A 22,500-nucleotide genomic window follows, 5' to 3' on the forward strand; every position below is an offset into this window, starting at 1 on the left:
ATATATATATATATATATATATGTGTGTGTGTGTGTGTGTGTGTGTGTGTGTGTGTGTGTGTGTGTGTTTTGTGTGTGTGCATGTATGCATGTGTGTTTATATATATATATATATATATATATATATATATATATATATATATATATATATATATATATATGTGTGTGTGTGTGTGTGTGTGTGTGTGTGTGTGTGTGTTTGTGTGTGTGCATGTATGCATGTGTGTTTATATATATATATATATATATATATATATATATATATATATATATATATATATATATATATATATATATTCATGATATTGCCTTGTAATAGGTATATCATTCCATAGTTTTGATATATCTACTCTTCTATTTAATATGTGTTATGTGTAATAATAGTAATTGTTGAAATGTCATATGTAGTGTAATGTCAGATCTCAAAAGAGTTCATGATTCTTAGATAACTTAACAGCGTAATTTAGAATTAATAATAAATTTTTAATAGTAACGTAGTATATGAGCAACATGTGGGTGTTGTAAGAAGGTTTGTTTCACTGCAGTTGTCATCACGAAAGATAAGTCGCTAACAGTTTGAGAGATACAATAGCTGCTCTGTTCTGGAGACCAACTCGGGGTTTTTCGTGTTGTTTTTAAAACATGACAGTCATATTTAGCCAGTTGCAGTCTGTTTTGATCGTGTTAAGATTTCTGCAAAAGCTTTGTCTCATACGAGAAGAAGACGAATGATTTCACAATGTTACATATATTGTTTTGATTGCATCCCATACAATTTTCTGGCAAAGATGTGTACCTTTTGAGAAATATGAACAAGTGTTGCACTGAACCACATGGCAATTTTGTCATGTTTAAGATTACATTGCTCTGATCACATACTGTTTTGATCACGTCCCTTATGTCTCGATTGATTACGTCATCTTCCTTCTTCTACAATTTTCTCTTGCACCTCGTTCCTAAAATGCCTTAACGACGCCATTTGATTTTTTCATTTCCTACTGGAATCCTAAAATTTGCTCGTACTGATTTAAGAGACTGTTAGTATTGTTTCTCTCTCTCTCTCTCTCTCTCTCTCTCTCTCTCTCTCTCTCTCTCTCTCTCTCTCTCTCTCCAGTTCCTCGTTGGATGAGTCGGTAGAGTTGTGGGCTAGCACTCACTAGACCTGAGTTCGGGTCTCCGGCCAGCTAATGAAGAATTAGAGGAATTTATTTCTGGTGACAGAAATTCATTTCTTGCTATAATGTGGTTCAGATTCCACAATAAGCTGTAGGTCCCATTGCTAAGTAACCAATTGGTTCTTAGCCACCTAAAATAAGTCTAATCCTTCGGGCCAGCCCTAGGAGAGCTGTTAATCAGCTCAGTGGTCTGCTTAAACTAAGGTACACTTAACTTCTTTCTCTCTCTTCAAAAGAGAGAAATTTTAACGTAAAATATTTGTGGTCACTGGTGTTAATCTTAGCTTTTGAGATCTGAATTTAAGAAAACTGTAACGGCACCACACAAAAAAGTGTGTTTTGTGGATTTTGCAAATGTTTTCACAAGCTTGTGTATGGTAAAGTGAATTTATCTTATTATTACCATGGTATAATAAGGTATATTAGGGAAATTTTGCCTTAGTGAAATTATTATTGATAAGTCTTTTGTGTATTTTTGTGTGCTCTTGTGTTTGCAATCTCTTGATTTTTCACATTTTATATAATGGTGATTTGACATTTATTTACTTAGTATTTTAAATATTTCTTGATAATTTAACATTGCATACTTGATTTAATTTTCATTTACTAAGATTTTCTTTTCAAATCTTGATTAATTCTTGATAGTTTAAATTTTGCTTGAATAATTTAATTTCTTGATAAATTAAAGTTTTGTGATTTAGTTTTCTTTAATAATTTAACTCAAGAATTAATTAAATTTTGTGCTGTTTTTGAGTAATAGTAAATTTTTCAGACAGTGAATTCTGATTATAAATTTTATTTTTAAAAATAAAATGTTGTATTTAAAATTGTTAAAAACAGTGTTTCATTTATTAAGGGGATCAGCCGCCTAAAAAAAAACTTGATAATCTTTAAAAAATTCGATTTGCTGAAAAAATTCTATGGCTTCGTATAGGGTTCAAGAATGTGTCCACGAAATATTATGCTAAAATTTGCCGTATTTCTCTAGTTATGGCCTAAAATGTAACAATAACTGTATACCCATAAAACACCAGTAGCACAAATGATTTAGTCTGGTATAGTTTTTGCGATATATATTACGAAAACTTCCTTTGAAATGAAATGTATAATGTCAATAATATCCTACTCAGCACCTTTTTAGTTATTCTAGCCATGACAACGCACACGCCATACCATGACGCCGACTGTGGCCGAGAGTTGCCTATAAACTTCCAAGCTAGAAGGACACGTTTTTCATGCTCGCTAGCCTTGACTGAACTCTGTATTTTCTGCGGTGTTTTTGTTTTTTCACCGTGCCTAAAAGGTCCAAGAGTTCACTTCATGCTTCTAGAATGCGGAAAAGCCAAGTGGAAAAGTCCAGGCGAGAAGTAGAAGAAAGAGTTCAAGAAATTAGTGCCATAGAGGGGAATGGAGCGACGGAGAGAGAGAGCTGTCGCCCATCAAACGGCGCAGGCAGCGATCTCTGCTGACCAGAGACCAACCACATCCACCCCTAAACGCCTCTTTATTTGTTCGTCACTACCAAAGGGCAAAGATATTTTAGAAAAAGAAAGCAGTAGCTCGGAGGCTGATATTATAGACGATCCTGAAAATAAAACGATCATAATAAGTGAAGCAAGACTTGATGAATTACTTGAATCACGAATCCCTAATTGTGAATGTAAAGTAATTCCCAGGATCCATTTGGCAAGGGATGGATTCGAGACACTAATAAAAAGTGTAGGCAACTATGATACCCTAGAGTAATACCTTGCAGCAAGATCAGACGGGGGGACCAGGAACCTAAAATTTATAAGAATGTGTCTTAGGTACATAAATAATCAATTAATATTCTTATTTATAATCATTTTGCATTAATTAATACCCAAAAATAAAAATTAAAACCACAGAATTAATTGTAACACAGTCTTTGAAGTCCCTTTTACTTTTTTTATGTAACTAAAACTTTGAAGGCCCGTTTCTCAAAACATAAGTTTTTCGCCTTTAAAATGCATCTCCTCCCTTAGTATTGGACCAATCTAAATGAAATTTTAAATATAACATTGGGAAATATGGTAGATTAAAACAAAGCCGGGGATTTTTAATATTTTGAGTTTCTGATTTTTGGCAATTTTTTTTTTCTGTAATTTTTCCGGGAAAATTTCATTAAAAAAAAAATTCATATCTCGAAAAATAATTGAAAAATAAAAAATCCCCGGCTTTGTATCAAAGGTCCATATGTGTTTTATACGTGGTTCAAATCTCATCCCTTAAAACCAAAAAGCAAAGGAGGAGATGCATTTTGAAAATGGCCATTTTTGGCCGAAAAATGCTCTGGCGTCACAAAACCTAAGGTCACTGAACAAAAATTTTTCCCCAGAAGTTCCACACAATATCCTTTAACAAACCCCCTATATATCAACAACCTGTCGTTAAAAAGTCGGAAACCGGCCGATCCCCTTAACCACCAGTGCTTGATTAATTTAATTTCTTGATAAATTAAAGTATTGTGATTTAGTTTTATTTAATATTCAACTCAAGAATTAATTAAATTTTGTGTTGTTTACAAGTCATAGTGAATTATTTCAGATTGTGAATTCTGATTATAAATTTTGAATTTAAAAATAAAATTTTGTATTTAAAATTTTTAAAAAACTGTTTTATTTATTGACCACCAGTGAACAGGATTAACTGTGTGCATAAGGCAAAGTGATAAACATGTTTTGTTCCTTTAGTCCTGCTGAAGTGAATTAAGACCAAGGAAACAGTTAGAGTTGTTTGATGGAGTGATGCCCTTTTACTCTAGTATATTTCTTGTTTAATTGTTGATACCTCACACTTGTTTTAATAAAGTTATTGATTTTTCACATGATTGGTGAACTTTTTAAGGGATCACTGTTACCTTTAGAGTACTCAGTCGTAATTTTTATTGTTATGAGAGTTCAGGTATCTGGCTGTAGTGAGGTAAATTTTTGAATTCTGTGATTAGTTGTGTAAGAACCAGGTACTCATACATCCTGACAATATATATACATACATACATATATATATATATATATATATATATATATATATATATATATATATATATATATATATATATATATATATAATGTGTGTGATACTAGGTATGCATAATTTTATATACATGTATCACTCGGCATTATGCAATTTTAATATTATTAGTCAGCGTAGGTAAACTGTCAATTGACTTTACTGACACTGTAACAACTGAAGACTTAGAGCTTATATTTCCTTAGGTCTGGTTACAATGTTATGAACATATGACCAGTATGTCTTTTCTTTTCTTTCGCCGCTGCCACAGGCGATAAAGAAGCCAAACGTATGTCCTTTCCTCCACTTCCAAACTGAATGGAACGCACGCCTAACCGCCATAATGTGTACGGTCACCATTTTCTGTACCGGCGCGATTAAAGTCGCGGTCACCGCCTTGTGTGAACAGGGGTTAAATGTCATGATTTCTGAAATCCAGTACAAATAAAATGCTGACTTTCTGGCTTTTAAACTGGTCGTTGTCAAAAGTATCGACGAAAATAGTTATCAACCAAAATGGTTATCGACCCCTCAGCAAATATCTACGTATATGTTCCATCAAAATAATATAAAATGCAAATCTGACCTTTAAATTGATCTGCGATCTTAAAAAATATAAAGTTTTGTAAATGATATATTCAGGAAACAATCACCAACCCCAATGTAACTCCTCGCCTAGTCTCATCAAAATTTGAGAGTAGTACCAAGTCAAAATGAAATGTGATTTCGGAAAAAATCCAAGATAAAAAATAAGTTTAGGGAAATTAAGCAACAGCCTCTAAGGTACCTTTTACCGACCTATTTGCATTATAATAAAAGAATATTAAAAGATTTCAAATTAAAACTTTAGCCATTAAAATTATGTGACTATGGAAAATATGCTTAGGTTAAAAATACTTGGAGTACTCATGGCAAATCTCAAATAGCCAATTATCAAGTTCCAATAAAATCAAGGGAAAACGGCCGGCCAACCTTTTATTTGACCAGTGACCTTGAAAAATAAGTCACTTGGAAGACTAAGCATTTAGAATGTTTACCATCCAAGTTTGAACACAAAAAAGAAAGACTCAATAATAATAATAATAATAATAATAATAATAATAATAATAATAATAATAATAATAATAACTCATGAAACATGACCGCTACATCAGCAGAGTTTTACTTATAATAAAGTTCCTCTATATTTAAAACAATTCATTTTATTACCGTAAATATACTATTTACATTAGTAAACAGAAATTTACTAGGTAAATATACTATATCTAGCGATATTAAAATGACCGTTAATTCTCTGCGGTTCTGATAATGCTGTGTTGAACTGCAATGAAGCGTTAACAGGTAATCTTAAATTTCTTGTTTACGTAAATAATTGTATATTTGTATTAGTAAAATGTTAACGACCTTGAGCGTGCTCATGCCCTATCTTGGATTATGTGAATATTGAACATTCATTCTTTGACCTTTCCTATACCAAGAAAGGAAATGTCAAATAAAACAGAGAAGTTTTATTATACACTAACGCCCGCTAATGTAGCCATGATGTTCAACAGGACATGAATACGAGAGAGTAACCTTCCTTATAATGATAATACTAGCAAAAGCAAAGCCATACGACATAGTTAAATGGTAATGTTAAATAATCCTGCCTAAACCTTTATGGGATATCATGGTACTTACGGCTGAGCAAAACTTAACCAATCCGACATACGAAGAAGGACATCTTCGTTGAAAGTTTCCCTGAAAAAGAAAAAAATAAAGCATGATCTACAACAATTCAAATAAAATAAGAACTATTTACTCAACTAGTCAGTGGAATGACTAATTTTTTACGTGGTACAAGTCTTACAATCAATTACCAGGGACTAAAATAACATTTGACAAAATTATGTGCCTACTGAGAGGCTTTAGCTAATGTTATTACGAGATAAAATTGTAACTTTTACACAGAGACACACACATACACACTCTCTCTCTCTCTCTCTCTCTCTCTCTCTCTCTCTCTCTCTCTCTCTCTCTCTCTCTCTATACACACACACACACAACGCAATGAAACTTTTGATAAAAATGAAGGACTGGTCTGAGTCCTCAGAGATATTGAGCGTAAAGGAGGGAGGGAATGGAAGTGATAGGCATGAAACCCCATGATCATGAAAACCAAATTCCTTGAAAACCCCAGTGACTATGAAGGCGGTAGAAGTGCAATTTACCATGAGATCTCTCTCAGTGGGGAAAACAAGTCGTTAACATGGTAAAGGTGACGGGGGGTTGAGAAGCAAACAAAACCGAAAAATCAGTTACTTCTTACGTTCTTTGAATTTACCTCCTCTTCCCCAGAGAATACTGATTATGCTTCCCTGATGGCCGTGCTGAACTCCATAGAGAATTTCAGGGATAAACGGTAACCAATGAAATGGTCGTCATTAACCATTTGATCAGTTATGAACTACTGACGCGTCGTCCAAAATTAAAACCTGAGGCATTTAACACTGAAATATCATTTTCGGCGATTTCCAACTTGTCATTTTACCCGTCGTTTTGTTTGCTTGCTTTTTTATACTTACCACAATAACCACATGAATTATTCTTTAAAATGGCTTAATGTGTATCACAGCTTGAATATAACTTCACAGACAAAGAACAGAGACGTTTCATTCATCACAGGACTGACTTTGGGGCAGTCGGGGAAAAAGCTGAGCCAAGAGCGACTTGTTTCAGAGGAAAGACTGGGAGAGACTTATGGTCAAGGAAAATGACATTGGTATTAAAATACTTTCTTTTACAATGAACTGAAGCCATTTCAAGCTGTCTAATGCTCCTTACAAATGAAACATCCGGTCTACTTATTCTTACTTGGTTGAAGAAGGAAAATGATAAAATACTGAAGGTGAATTAAGCTGGTTCTAGAAAAGGTTCTAAAACTGATTGTTGCTTTGAAGCATAAACATTTACATTGTGATTTTACATCTTAATTCCCTAGCTGGGAATACATTCCCTAAGGTTTTCATTAAACTCATAACTAATAAGCTATTTCGAACTAACATCTTTGCCTCTGTCTTCTATCAAAAGTTTGACGTTACTTGGTCTATAAAATTGCTGAACTAAACTTTTATAAGACAGAGCATAGACAGAATAAGTAGTTTGGACTTTGACTAAAAAATTGTTTTACGCAATTTTTAGCACAGCTCCAAATTGTTGATCGCTGGGGAGCATACTGGGGATCATACTGAGGGTTATCAGGTGTTTATATATATATATATATATATATATATATATATATATATATATATATATATATATATATATATATATATATATATATATATATATATAATAAGTCTTTGGACAATAGGAGAACTATTTGATGGCCTGTCAGTGTCTTCACGGCAAGTGCATTTGTGCTAACATTGGTATTTGCTCAGTCGGATGAAGAGAACCATTTGATCATGGTCCAAGCACATGGAAACAGCATGATAGAGCATTGAACCGATGCGCTGGAAGTGCCCAGGTTCCGGTGGGGTATGTGCATGTGTGTGTGCAATCTCCCATGAGATATTTATGAGAGGAACAGTGACTCTCACGGGGAGACTGCCTTGATCTTGAGTGGCTCATGTGTGTGTTTAGCCTGGTATAGTGTCTAAAGATCGCCACTATGAAGATACATCATTTACGGCCATAGAACGTGAGTAAAATCAGCCAGTGACATTTATACCTTTTTCAGGCTTTAGAAGGAAAACCTCCGGTTTGGAAGAGGTGAAATTGAAAGATGTCTACATAATGAATTTTTCCATTTTATGTTTCATTAGACATTTTTCTGTTTGAACATGTATGTATGTACATTCATTTCAGGTTTCAATATATTGAAATGTTTCTTCCAACAGGAATCGAACATCGTCCTGGGAGGACAAATATTTGGAAGTGGTGTTTTTACTCTCACATACGATATGACTTTTACTATGGTCTTTACGACTTTATTACTTTGCTTGATGACCACGGTGTTATTCACTAGTATTGCTTGGCACAGAATAATGACTATGCTTGTTTATGAAACAGTATTTCCTCTAGTTATGTTTTCCATTGATAGGGGGGTATGATCACTCCATTTCATGACCATAGCTTTTGCTGAATCACTTCTGTTAAATTTGTCAAAAAGTCTAGGTTTGTATATCAGTGTCTCATTTCAGTAGACCTTTGTGTAAGGATAGGTTTAGTGAGAGAAGTTTGACAAAGGAGAAGGGATCTGCTGACCCAAGGAAGACCCACGGCTACCAGAGACATCTCAAGAAAAGTGAGATGTTTGATTCTGTTCTTAAAACAGATACATCAATAAAAGATGGCCCTTCCTGACCCAAGGGGCTATTAACAGTGATTGGCAGTGGTGTTAGACATAGATAGATAAATAGATAGTTAGGGATATGCTTCCAAAGAGACATTTGTTTAGTAATTCTAGCATTGGCATCTCAGAATAGGATTTTGATGGGTCAGTGATTCAGCTTAGGGAGCTATTGTCGAGCGAGACGCAGCGAGTTAGGTGTGGCATTAAGTCTCCGATGGTATGCAGGTGACCATTTCCCAAGAAGGAGGGAAAATAAACAATTCCCTAGTGGTTTTTGGCCTCATTAACTTCCGTTTGGCAATGAGTCTGGTGGTTGGGTTTCCTGGAAGACCTGCATCCGAAGAGGGCTACGGATTAACCCGTCGATGTCATCCGATTTCCAATGCCCTCCTGACGAGTTCATATTGTTGGTTTGACTGATGATAGCAGATTCCAGCATCTTTCTTTTTGTACAGACAGCTACTTTTGAAAATCAACTCCGCCCCACACCAATTTATGGAATGGCCTTTATCCCTGATATGTAGGAAAATCCCTGAACTCTCCGAAGCATACCGTACTGATCTTTTGTGGTCTATTAACCTTTGCTAGATGGATCTACCCGTCTCCCCCCCCGTAAATCTCTACAATTGCTGCACGGAATCTTGTAAGCTCTGGTTTCTTCCCCTTTTTTTATTCAAGTATAAGTTAATGAGCGAGCTCCCAATGGATTTGGGATAATGGAAAATAAAAGGGTTGTTAGACCAGGGTTGTTCAGCGGCTTTTTGTACGTGGAATATTTCGAAACAGAAATTTTGTCGTCTATCAAACCCCGTAATGTTATCTGGCTTAGATACGTAGATGATATTTTTACTTTCTGGGACAATAGCTGGGGAGACTTTAATGAATTTTTTAATAGACTAAATTCGCTAGTTCCGACCACAAAATTCAAAACAGAATGGGAAAAGGACGGAAAATTGCCTTTCCTAGATGTACTAACCATAAGAGAACAGAAGAGATATGCTTTCACAGTATATAGGAAACCCACTTTCGCTGTTTCCTACATTCATTTCTTAAGCTACCAGATGTCTCCGTAAAGACCATGGCAGGGTGCAACATATTCCTCAGGGGGCTTAGAATATGTTCAAATGGGTACCTAGGTAAAGAATTCAACATGATCCGCCAACACCTAACGCAACTGCTCTATCCACCACACACTGTCGAGAGGGCTATTAACAAAGAGAATAAAGTATACTGCAGAGGTCCCACTCACAACAGACAAATAGATTTTAACAAAAAATAAAGTTTCCGTATAACGGAAGCATCCAAAAAGCCACCAGACAACCCAGGTCTAACAATCCTTTTATTTTCCATTAACCCACATCCATTGGAAGCTCGCTCATTTACGTATACTTGAATAAAAAAGGGGAAGAAACCGGAGCTTACAAGATTCCTTGCAGCAAGTGTAATGAGATTTACGTGGCGGGGAAGGATAGATCCCTCTTGCAAAGATTAAAAGAGCACAAAAGATCAGTACAGTATGCTTCAGAGAGTTCGGGGATTTTCCTACATGTCAGGGATAAAGACCATTCCATAAATTGGAGCGGGGTGGAGCTGGTTTTCAAAAGTAGCTGTCCGTACAAAAGAAAGATGCTGGAATCTGCTATCATCAATCAAACCAACAATATGAACTTGTCATTAGGGACATTGGAAATCGGATGACATCAACTGGTTAATCCTCAGGCCTCTTCTGAAGCAGGTATTCCAGGAAACACCACCCCCAGACACATCGCCAAACGGGAGTTAATGAGGCCAAAAACCACTAGGGAATTGTTTATTTTCCCTCCTTCTTGGGAAACGGTCACCTGCGTACCATCTGTGACTTAATGCCATACCTACATGTGCTTTGCATATATACCCTTGTAACATTTCATCTGTCCATATTTTACCAGTGAACAGGGGCACAGAAGGACGAGCTCGAAATATATGGTTGCAACGTTCAAATAGTCTTTTATGGGCCTTTGTATCTCCATATTATAGAGTGGTATTACAGTAGAAGGCATTCATATGTATATGTATATAAATATGTATATATATGTATAGGTATTTATGCATATATATATATATACAGTATATTATATATATATATATATACATATGTATATATGTACAGTTGCTCTCAGGTTCCAACTATTTATATTTTAGACTTGTATGGCCCATAACGCATATGTTTCCACCTGAGAGACCTATCCCGACGTAGTCAGAAATTTATTTCTATTCCATAATTGTGTGTTGATGATTTCTATATATATATATATATATTATATAAATATATATTATACATATATACTATATACACACACATATATATATAAATATATATATATATATATATATATATATATATATATATATATATATATATATATATATTTATATATATAAAATGCATTACAAAGGTTGATTATTTAGAACACCCCAAGACTTTTGGTTCACTTCACTGCATAAACTTAAGAGTCCTCTTACTGCTGTACCAAAAACATGATTTTGAATCATGAAAATGGTACTATGCATTAAAATACAATAAGATTATGCCATTAATTCAACATTGGAAACAGAGAACCACCGTGTAGAAATAAAATTTTAGATGGGAAAAGTACTGCAGCTTCCAAAGCTTCTCAATATTAATAATTCTACGTAGTATCAGCAATCGAGGTCGGTGCTTTGTTCTTTTAGAGACTCAACTTATAAGATACAAATGCAGCCAGCTGATTTTTTTTTATTAAACATTGCAGTTTCTGTAACATGATCACATCACGAGCCATAGTTCATCATTCAGATGTGATGATGAAGAATCGATCTACCCAATGGCATCAAATATTGTAAAAACTCATCAAAGACCACTTCTGACATGGTTTTGGATATCATACTGTAGACATTTAGTGACATAATCAACACCAACAAACTGCAATTCAACTTTTCGTACAAACCCATAAAAACTACCCCAAATTCCAAATTATATGAAGGATGTTACCAAATCCTGCTGCAGGTCGAAGTTAAGAACTTTTTTTTTCACAGCAGTCAAACTTTCTGCGAAATGACTAACCTTACAGACTAACTCAGGCTCAGAGAACATCGGGGATCGTCGACAAAAATATACATCGAGTTAAAAGAGAATAAATGATTGCATTGATAATCTTCTGAGTAGTTTGTCTATAACAACTCCAAATAAATAATTTGTCCGTAATACATACTGGCATGCTTTTATAACCTTCAACTTTACACCTGTACATACAAGTACGCTCTAAACGAATATCTTCTCCCCTGCTAATAACGTCTTTTCATTGCATTTTCGTATTTCGAGCAGTGGTCACTGCAGTGATATAGGTAGTGCCTCGGAACTTTCTTTCTTAAACCATAATCCTTCCGTATTTCATAGTTCCAAGCTTAATCTTCGGAAGCGGCGAAAAATAAGAAAAGAATAATGTTGCCGTTAAACAGGACGAATCACCAAGGTCTAATTTAGAAAGAAAATTCTTTTCGTGATTTACTAAGCCGTGAGAAATGTTTCCCAACAGAAGCGATGGTCCTGTCTTTAGCATTTAGGGGATGGAAGGGAATAGAGCCATTCGACGATCCATTTGGCACCCAGTGCACGATACCATTCCTATAAACTCAGTAGGTGGAGATCAAATGGCTTGTGTGAAATTAATGTTCAGAGGGGAACCAGTCTTGGGATTTTAAAGACTGCAACAGTAAAACAAAACAAAAAAAAAAATGAAAATATAAATATATCCTAAATAGGTTGATTCATCAACTATAAATAAAAACGACACAAATTACGTTCAAAATTAGCACTGTTGAAAGATGACGATTAAATACTCTAAATGGAAACCTAGTGCCCCAATATGTAGAATGAATGCTAAAAGCTCCAAATCGAAAATTAGTAATACCAAGCAAGAAACAAATATTTTGAAATAAACAAAAAAACCTTGACTAATATGAGCTCATTGATGGCAAATGGAAAACGATACTGAAAAACAGCATGGTCAAATTGTTCAGTCCAGCTTCCAATGTTATTTAATGCGATAGTTTGAAATGCGTCGTAAGCCCCTCCTATTTCCGCCATTAAATGTAATATCTTATGTATGAAGTCGAAATAATCAGTGGAGTCAATTTGCAAATCAGTTTACACTAAAAGTTTTCTAGAATTTTTCCATCACTGACATATTTCATTTTATTATGGCGGCTACGAAATGTGAATTAATTTTTTTTGTTTTTTCAGAATTTCACATAAATGAATATTTGAGAAAGAACGTTGAGATTAACAAGGAAATCGGGAAAGAATTTTGAAAAACGGGAGCAGATTACCAACGGACAAAGTGCATGTAAATTTAAACGAAAAATGAAGGCCACTGCAGACTGAGCACCCATTCAGCACAGGAAAGAAAATATCTAACCTATCATAATAACAAATTCATCTTTAGTCAAAAGCAGCAGCAGTTATTTCTCAAAACCACGACGAGAAAAATGTACGAGTTGTGCCCTTCTCTTTATTCAGTCTTTTTCAAAGCTCTTTGCTAGTTAATTTCTTGAGTGCTTCGCATCAAGTTAAGAATTTCACGTGGCAAATATGAACATTTCTTTGACTTGGTAATAATCGGAGACTCACAAAAAGGTGAAGGGGGCGCTGGTTTCGGCGTCAGTGCAGCATCTGCTATCGAAAAGGTATATGTGAATATCAGCCGATATAAATTAATTTTCTTTGGTGGCTGAATGGTAGAGTGTCAGAATTCGACTTTCATGGATGTAGGATCAAGACCAAACACTCCATTGGAGGATTTTACGCAAATATTTAGGGAAAATAAGCTCTTGCATACAGAATGCATCCAAGGTTTCAGAAAGCAGGGGCTGAAAAGTTCATGAGACAAATGTAAGTTTATTCTAGCATCAGTAATACTACATCACAACCACACATATGCACACATACATACATACATATATATATATATATATATATATATATATATATATATATATATATATATATATATATATATATATATATATATGTATATATGTGTATATATATATATATATATATATATATATATATATATATATATATATATATATATATATATATATATATATAAAAATTGCAGAAATGTTGCCCAAGAGTTATAAATGGCACTAGTGTTTGAAAAACTAATGGAAATAAAAGAAATACTGCAAAAACCACATATATATACACATTTATACACAAATACACGTGTATGTGTACATACTGTATATATAAATACATACACACACAGACATATATATATATATATATATATATATATATATATATATATATATATATATATATATATATATATATAGAAATAATCAACACACAATCACGTGTGGAACAGAAATAAATTTCTGACTTGCATCAGGATCGAACTCATGTCTTTCAACTGAAAGGCAAGGGCACTGCCCACTAAGCCATACAAGTCATAAAAGAAGTTGGATAATTCGAATGAAATGCTGTCAATTGGGTCATTGCTGAGTAGGAGAGTTGGGGAAAACAAGCTGGTATGCAAACAGTTAGCTTGCCCAGGTAATTCCTTGGGTGCAGTTGCCCTCAGGTTCCAACTTGTTTTATGCCTTGTATGGCCTAGTGGGCAGCGCCCTGCATTTCAACTTGAAAGACCTGGGTTTCGATCCTCATGTGAGTTATAAATTTAAATATAATGTAATCTTTGTATATCTACAAAAGCCCTGAAAATAGCCGTAAGTGGATGGCTGAAATAGCCTTAGCTCATTAATGTAGCAGCATAATAAGAAATTTTACCCATCTCTTCAAAATTCTGCCTTGAAGATAAAAAGTACTGGAAATTGTAGAAATGGCAGTTCTGTTTGAGAACGTAAAGGAAACAAAAGAAATAATACCAAAAAGCACATATATATATATATAAAAAAATACTCGTGTGTATGTATGTATGTATGTATATATGTACAATATATATATTATATATATATATATATATATATATATATATATATATATATATATATATGTGTGTGTGTGTGTGTGTGTGTGTGTGTGTGTGTGTGTGTATGTGTGTGTGTGCTTTTGGCATTATTTCTTTTATTTCCTTTACGTTCTCAAACAGAACTGCCATCTATAACTCTTGGGCAACATTTCTACAATTTTCTGTACTTTTTATCTTCAAGGCAGAATTTTGAAGAGATGGGTAAAAATTCTTATTGTGCTGCTACATTAATGAGCTAAGGCTATTTTAGCCATCCACTTATGGCTATTTTCAGGGCTTCATTAGATATACAAAGAAGCTACATTACAATATATAGGACAGTGCAGTCAAGAAGTTGATTAATAACTAGAATCCGGCGTAAAAATTAACACTAACTCCAATGTGTAGAAACAGTGAAGTTTAACAAATTTCACAAACCTGGTTGCTTCTCCTCAGCCTAAAGCCATTCTGTGACCCATTTAGTTCATATCCAAAGGTTTTTGCACTTTTGCCAAATTGAAATTTGCTCTGGTGTAAACACAATAGATCTTGTAATCTTGTTGCAATTTTGTGTTTAAAACAGTTCGTTCTGAGCAGCTTTCACACCACCTATGAATTTAAATATTCAAACTACGCTGGTTCCATATTCATTGGATCTTGTGGGGTGACAAAATTTTTCATCAAAATGGTGGTTACTGGTGGCTGAAGATTCTTAGCAGTGGTCTCTGACAGCTGTGTTTTCCCTCTCCCTGGGATGGTGTAGCTTTTCCACATCCATATAAGATAGCCAAACCTTTCCACTTTTAATTGTGCTTTTTGGTCCAGTCTTTATTTCATTTTCATTAAATGCTAATGAATATCCAACACCTCCAACTCTTAGGTACCACTTTCACAATTTCCAATATTTCTTGAATTCATGACTGAAGTTTTGAAGGGATAGACTAAAGTTGCTCCTCTGCTTGTTTACTCTTAAGCTGACAGCTGTTTCAGCCATTTACTTGTTATATATTTAGGGCTAGTGAAACTACACCCAAATATAAAGGAATTAATTTGAAAAAATAGCTAATATAAACAAATTTCACAGACCAGGAAGCTTCTTGAAAGTTCCATACCCAGAGAGCGTCCCAGTGGCTAGCAATATTTTGTGTCCAGTGCAGTTCCTTTCAGGAATTGGAATCTGTAAACTACAACAGTCCCAGATTCCTTGGATCCCTAAGGATGGTGAAGTATCTCTTCACAACGAATATATCTATCTATCTGTGTGTGTTTATTTTTTTTATTTATTTATTTTTTATTTAATTATTTATTTTTATTTATTTATTTATTTTTATTTATTTATTTTTTTATTTATTTATTTTTTATTTAATTATCTATTTTTATTTATTTTTTTATTTTATTTATTTATTTATCTCTCTCTCTCTCTATCTCTCTCTCTCTCTATATATATATATATATATATATATATATATATATATATATATATATATATATATATATATATATATATATATATATATATATATATATATATATATATATATATATATATATATATATATATATATATATATATATATATATATATATATATATATATATATAGTTACATGGGTCGTTCAGGCTAATGAGTTTAATAATTAGTTAATTAGATTTATATTGCCTTGCTTTACCTAAGACCCACGTAATTCTGTCAATCAAGGCTAAAATTAACTCTGAAGGACAGATATTGAATAGATCAGGTCGCCAGTTAACACTAGTTAACAAAGAATAGAGATTTATTTCATAGCCATATGAATGAATCCAGCAAACTTACTGGAACACTAGTTTCAACAAAAATAAAATAAAATGAAATAGATTATTCATAGGAGCTAACAGCAGCTCAGAATATTACTTCTACTGAGGACAAACACCTCAATGCTACACAGACATGAACACAACAGATTTATGTGCTTCTCAGACGCTTATATGGCATTTAGCTGCAATGTCCAATTGAGGCTTCTTGATACTGATGATGCCCAAGGTGTACACAATTCTGGAAAAGACGTATCCGGATAACATCTTGCACTACAGAAACTCTCACTCGGCATTACTTAATCACAAGGGGATGATTCTTGTGTCAAGAATAATCCTTTTAACATCATGGAGGATAAGTTATGTGACTTCACTGGATAACAATAATTGTACTTAATAGATGACTTCATAAATGAGATATGTTTTACTAGGATTTCTAAGTCAGTGACAGTTTAAGAGAGAAAATCTGAACAGGGAAAAATGAGAGTTTCAGTTGAAGGCAAAGAGAGCTGGAAGTAATTGTCAAATCAGACTTTCCTCTGGGTTAGCTAATGCAGTGATCAGTTGCATAAGATTCCTTGGTCCATGGGAATAACAATTTTCTCTCTTGTTTTGAACAAAGGAGTGCTTGGAGGACAGCATGGAAACGTCCGTGTTCTATGGCAGCTGAGTTGGGAGTTTCGTGATGCTGGGCAGCTTTTCGCTGTTTGCCTCAAAACTCCTCCTAGCTAGGGCCTGACCTGAAATTACAATAGACTCGCCAGTACACAGGATAGAGAAAATTGGGTTTTAAGAACAGTATAACTAAGGTCTGGCCTAGCAAAACTGTATCCCCTCTATGACTCTCTAAGAGTTTAAACTTTCCACCCTTGGACGTTTGACGAATTTAATTTGAAAACACTGCTTCCTGCTCGCCTTTTCTCATGCGAGAAATCTATATTCTTCCTGGCTTTAACTAGAGAATTAATTTTATTCTACTAAGAGGCAAGAAGAGAGGTTGAGAGCAAATATATATAATATATATATATATATGTAATATATATATATATATATATATATATATATATATATATATATATATATATATATATATATATATATATATATATATATATCATATATATATATAGTCATAGTCCCTTTTCACCTTGGGAGAAGGAGCACCAGGTAGGTAGCGCCTTCCAGTTATCATTAAGTCTTCAGAGAGAACGTTACTAGCTCATGAGCTTTTTCTTAGCTCTGGGCTTCTGCCAGCACCAATTCATACTTGGACTGTCTGCTGCGGTAGGCCGGGAGCGAAGAAAAGTCCGAACAATCATAATACAAGGTTAAGCAAGCTTTTTATCATTCACTGCTGGTTTAAGGGATGAGGCCATTTGTTACTACAGTACCAAAAAGGTGAGCTCCCTAGCACATTTGTTAGACATAGACAGACAAAACTGGTACCCGAAGTAAGGAGAAAAAGGCAAAATAAGGAAGCAACAGACCGGACTCTTGAAAAAGTACGTTTGTATGGTTCAGGAAAAAAAATAGGGGAAGAATTTCAGAGGAGGAGGAGGAAGAAAAGAAACAATAATGTAATAAAACAATCCACAGAGAAAACGAAGAGGTACAATAGGTAAGACGGGCGTCCCCAACAAATTTAAGACTAATGGAATCCTTTTATTGTTACCAGCACATCAGGTATTCTGTTGTCTTTTTTCTTTTAATTAAAGACACCCATTCTATGGGAAAAGCTGGTGGCCCACATCAGGCCACACACACACACACACACAGAGAGAGAGAGAGAGAGAGAGAGAGAGAGAGATGCTACTGTAATATACTGTAATATACTTCTTTGCCATAGATCTTTCATTAAACAAGATGACACACCTATCAAGTTTAATTGAAGCCTGAACCAATATTAAAAAAAATGGGGTTTTCCTTGCATCATATTCTTAGAAAAATAAGGCGGTCTCGTGAAGAATAAATACATCAGTTGATTAGTGTTACTGCAATGATGTCTCGATCAGTAAAATTAAGTGCTCCCTATGAGGAAAACTGCAAAACAATTTGTGAATGAATAAAACTTTATTATATTTTAAAAGCACGATGCTCATTGGCTTTTATTAGTCGACTTGTTCGTTAATTGGTAATTACCATATCTATTTTTGTTCTCCGAATTCAACAATTTCATTTCTCATGACTGTTCTTCAATTATAGCACTACGGTCTAAGGAGGCCAGCAAGGGAGGTATACATGCCTTTTAAGAGTAATATTGCTACTGCATGTAATAATAACGTTAAGAACTGTGATCACAACAAAATTGATTGATTGATTTGTTTCTATAAAAACTGGCGTCAAAACATCTAAGTTGTCGATGCCGTAATAAAATTAAACAGGAAATTAAAAAGATAAATAAATAAATAAGTTTAAAAGGTCCTGCATATAAGAAATATCTAAAAATATATATATATATATATATATATATATATATATATATATATATATATATATATATATATATATATATACACACTTCTGACTCACGTATGATCTAAATTTCAGGTGGAAAGAGAGTTATCCACTGGGCCATACAGGTCTAAAGAAGTCCCTAACAAACATATATAGCTGCTCTAGATTACCTGGGCAAGCCCCATACCAGCGAAGTTTCCCCAGAATCGTTATAAAGATGAAATGACAACATCTCATGTCAATTATCCTCAAGGAGGAATAAGATGCCTTCTAGGGTCCAAGACTGGGAAATTCTGACCAACAAATGTCTCACAGTCAAGGGCACAATGGTCATTCCAACAATGGAGATTTTCGCAGAACATCAAGAACCCACCTGAGTGAGTTTTGAGTCAGAAATTTATTTCTGTTCCAATGATTGTGTGTTGATGATTTCTATCTTATTCACCAGAACATAATTTGAAATGTTGTCTCCTGGGTCATTGCTGAGTCGGGAAGTTGAAAACTCATATGACCAGTTAGGCCCAGGTAATTGCAGTTGCTCTCAGGTTCCAACTTCTTTTAGACTTGTATGGCACAGTGGATTTTTGAGAGACCTTCATTCAAAATTTTTTCCCAAAGATTGAATTTCCATCTTATTCACTCAGAAGGGATAATTCAAATAATTTTGTCTACTGGGTCATTGCTGAGTCGGGAAGTTGGAGAAAACTCGCTGGTATGCAAGCAGTTAGCTTGCCCAGGTAATGAGTTGCTCAGAACTTCATTTAGATGGGCCCAGTGGATAACGCCCTTGCTTTCCACCTGAGAGACCTGGCTGATGAAGAAATTTATTTCTGTTCCACACGTGATTGTGTGTTGATGATTTATTTATATATATATATATATATCATATTATATATATATATATATATATATTATATAATCATATCTGTAAATTATTATAGATATACATAAGCATATACACACTGTATATGATCTAAATTTTGTTGAGGAGGTCCGCCTCCCTAACAAACATATACAGCTGCTCTAAATTACAGTCCTCCCCAAGAATCGTTACAAAGATGAAATGTCCATCTCTGTCACGTCCTCAAGGGAGGAACCAGTGCCTTAGATTCCCAAGACTGGGGCATTCGACCAGCAAATGTCTCACAGTCAAGGGCACAATAGTCATCGCACAATGGAGGATTTTCGCAGAACATCAAGAACCCATGAGTGAGTCTTGTATGTCCAATCCTCAGCCTCCACAACATCGTTTCTTGTCTCCTTGGCATATAAGGATATGACCAAGGAGATATTGATGACGTAATACTGCGCATTTTTTGATTCATTAAAATATTTTCCCAAAGGAACTGCCAAACCTTTTTACTTTTCTGATCTACTAATACATCCCGATATGGTAGTAGACATCTGGGTTCTGGGGAGGTGACTGCTGACTTAGCAAGTTGATCAACCTGCCCGTTCCCAACCACCCCAACATGGGCAGGCACCTAGCAAAAATTTATTTCTTTACTTCTTCTTTTCATTAAAAGCAGCCATTCAAATATCTCTAAAATCTGAGCGTAAAAGATTCCAATGACTGAAGAACACTTCTCGAGTGACAACACATAGTAAAACTATTTCCATTCTGAGTTAAAATTTCCTTTAAGGCCTTTAAAACTGCATGCAGTTCTGCTGTATAAATGGGTGCAACAGATGATAATCTCCCCCTTCTTTCTATATCACAAAAGCCACTCCAAAGCCGACGCCAGTATCTGACTTTGAGCCATTTGTGAAAACTGAAACGGAATTATCATGTTGCGAGGAATGATCTAAAAATATTGACTGCATTGCCTCACTGGACATTTCTGTCTTGGTAAAATTAAAATATCTATAAACTTTTACCACTGGAAGGTTCCAGGGTGGGCTAACCAAATACCTAGCCATTAAAATATCCTACCTTGGCATGTTTAATTGCCTGATAATGCATTTTACTCTAAAAGCAAATGGTTGATGTTGCTTGGGAAGATTTCCATAAAACTGCCAGTGCCTTTCATTTCTAATACAAATGCTGGTTAAAGACTTAGGGGCCTCTGAAATCTGTACCAGCTCCAAACCATCAGATGTTGGTAATGTAGATCCAGAGGCATCTCACCAGCATCTACAAGCATGCTCTCAGTGGGAGATGATTTAAATGCTCCTGTAACTAATCTTCTTCCTCCATGATAGATTGAATTAAGCATTTTAATGCTATTAGGCTTTGCTGGGGTGTAGACTTCACACCCATATGTTAGTTTTGAAAAGACTGAAGATTTTTTAGTCTCAGCATCTGAGTTCGGTCTGCACCCCAAGAAGTGTGGGACAGAACTTTCAGAAAATTCATTGCTTTCAAAAATTAACCCAAGAAACCTTGTTTCATCAACACATGGAATTCTCTGCCCATGTATGGACAGATCTGAATCAGGATGGAATTCTCTTATACGGCAAAAGTGCATGGTTACCGTTTTACTAGCAAAAAATCTAAAACCATTCATCTCAGCCAACTTGACTATATTATCAATGCAGATCTGAAGGCGGCATTCAGCCACTGCCATCTTTGTTGCTGGAAAATATAACAAAAAGTCATCAACAAAAAGGGCATACATTACATCTAGAGGAATTATTTTGGATACCTCATTGATTGCTAAGGTGAACAACGTTACCCTTAGGACACTTCATTGTGGCACTCCTTCTTCTTGGTTGAATACATTTGACATTGCTGCTCCAACCTGAACCTGAAATAACCTATTTTTTTTAAAAGACTTGATAAAAAGAGGCAAATTGCTTCTCAGGTTACATTCATAAAGGACCCTCAGAATGCCATATCTCCATGCTGTATAATAAGCATTCTCAAGATCAAAGAAAACAGTGATGTGATGCTGTTTGGTAGGAAGAAAGCTTCCCATACTGAAGATTCCATTCATACCAACACAACAGTTGTGGAGTGCATACTTCAATAACCACATTGAGCAGGCGACAGATATTTACCACATTCCGAGTATCACATCAAACGAGAATGCACCATTTTTTCCATGATCTTACACAGACATGATGTCAGCGTAGTGGGACGATAATTCTCTGTATTGGATGGGTCTTTCCCTGGTTTCACAAATGGCAGTAATTTTAACATCTCCCATAGCTTAGGGAAGATATGTTCTCTAAAATTCTGTTAATAAGTCTTAATATGAAGGATCTGGTATTTTCAGAGGTATGTTTATCCAGTCCAGGAGCTGATTCACTACACTCACTCAAGGCTGATTCAAATTCCCTCATAGTAAAAGGTTCATTGTATTGTTCATCCCTGATGTATTAAAATCAATTTCTACCTGTTCCATTGCCCTTTTTTGAGCAGATTAGGGTCTGTCATCATTTTTATTTGCAACATTTGCAAAATGATTAGCTAATTCATTTGGCACTAACAAGGGATCTGCTACTTCACGACCATTGATCTTGATAACTTGAGGCTGACAAGGAGTAAATTTGCCTGCTATTTTTCTAACTCTTCCAAACTAACGTCAGAGGTGTTTTTGAAATTCAAAGATATGAAAATTGTCGAAGATTGCTTTCGTGCATTTTTAATTTCCAGGCAGAAATGGGGTCTCAAGTTTTCCTGGAATTTACGAGTCCACCAGGGAACTGGTCGGCGGATAAATATGCCGGAAGTCCTAGGTATTGGTTGAAGATCAGCCAAGAATATAACTGT

This window comes from Macrobrachium rosenbergii, chromosome 3, assembly GCF_040412425.1.
Source record: "Macrobrachium rosenbergii isolate ZJJX-2024 chromosome 3, ASM4041242v1, whole genome shotgun sequence".
Taxonomy (NCBI): Eukaryota; Metazoa; Arthropoda; class Malacostraca; order Decapoda; family Palaemonidae; genus Macrobrachium; species Macrobrachium rosenbergii.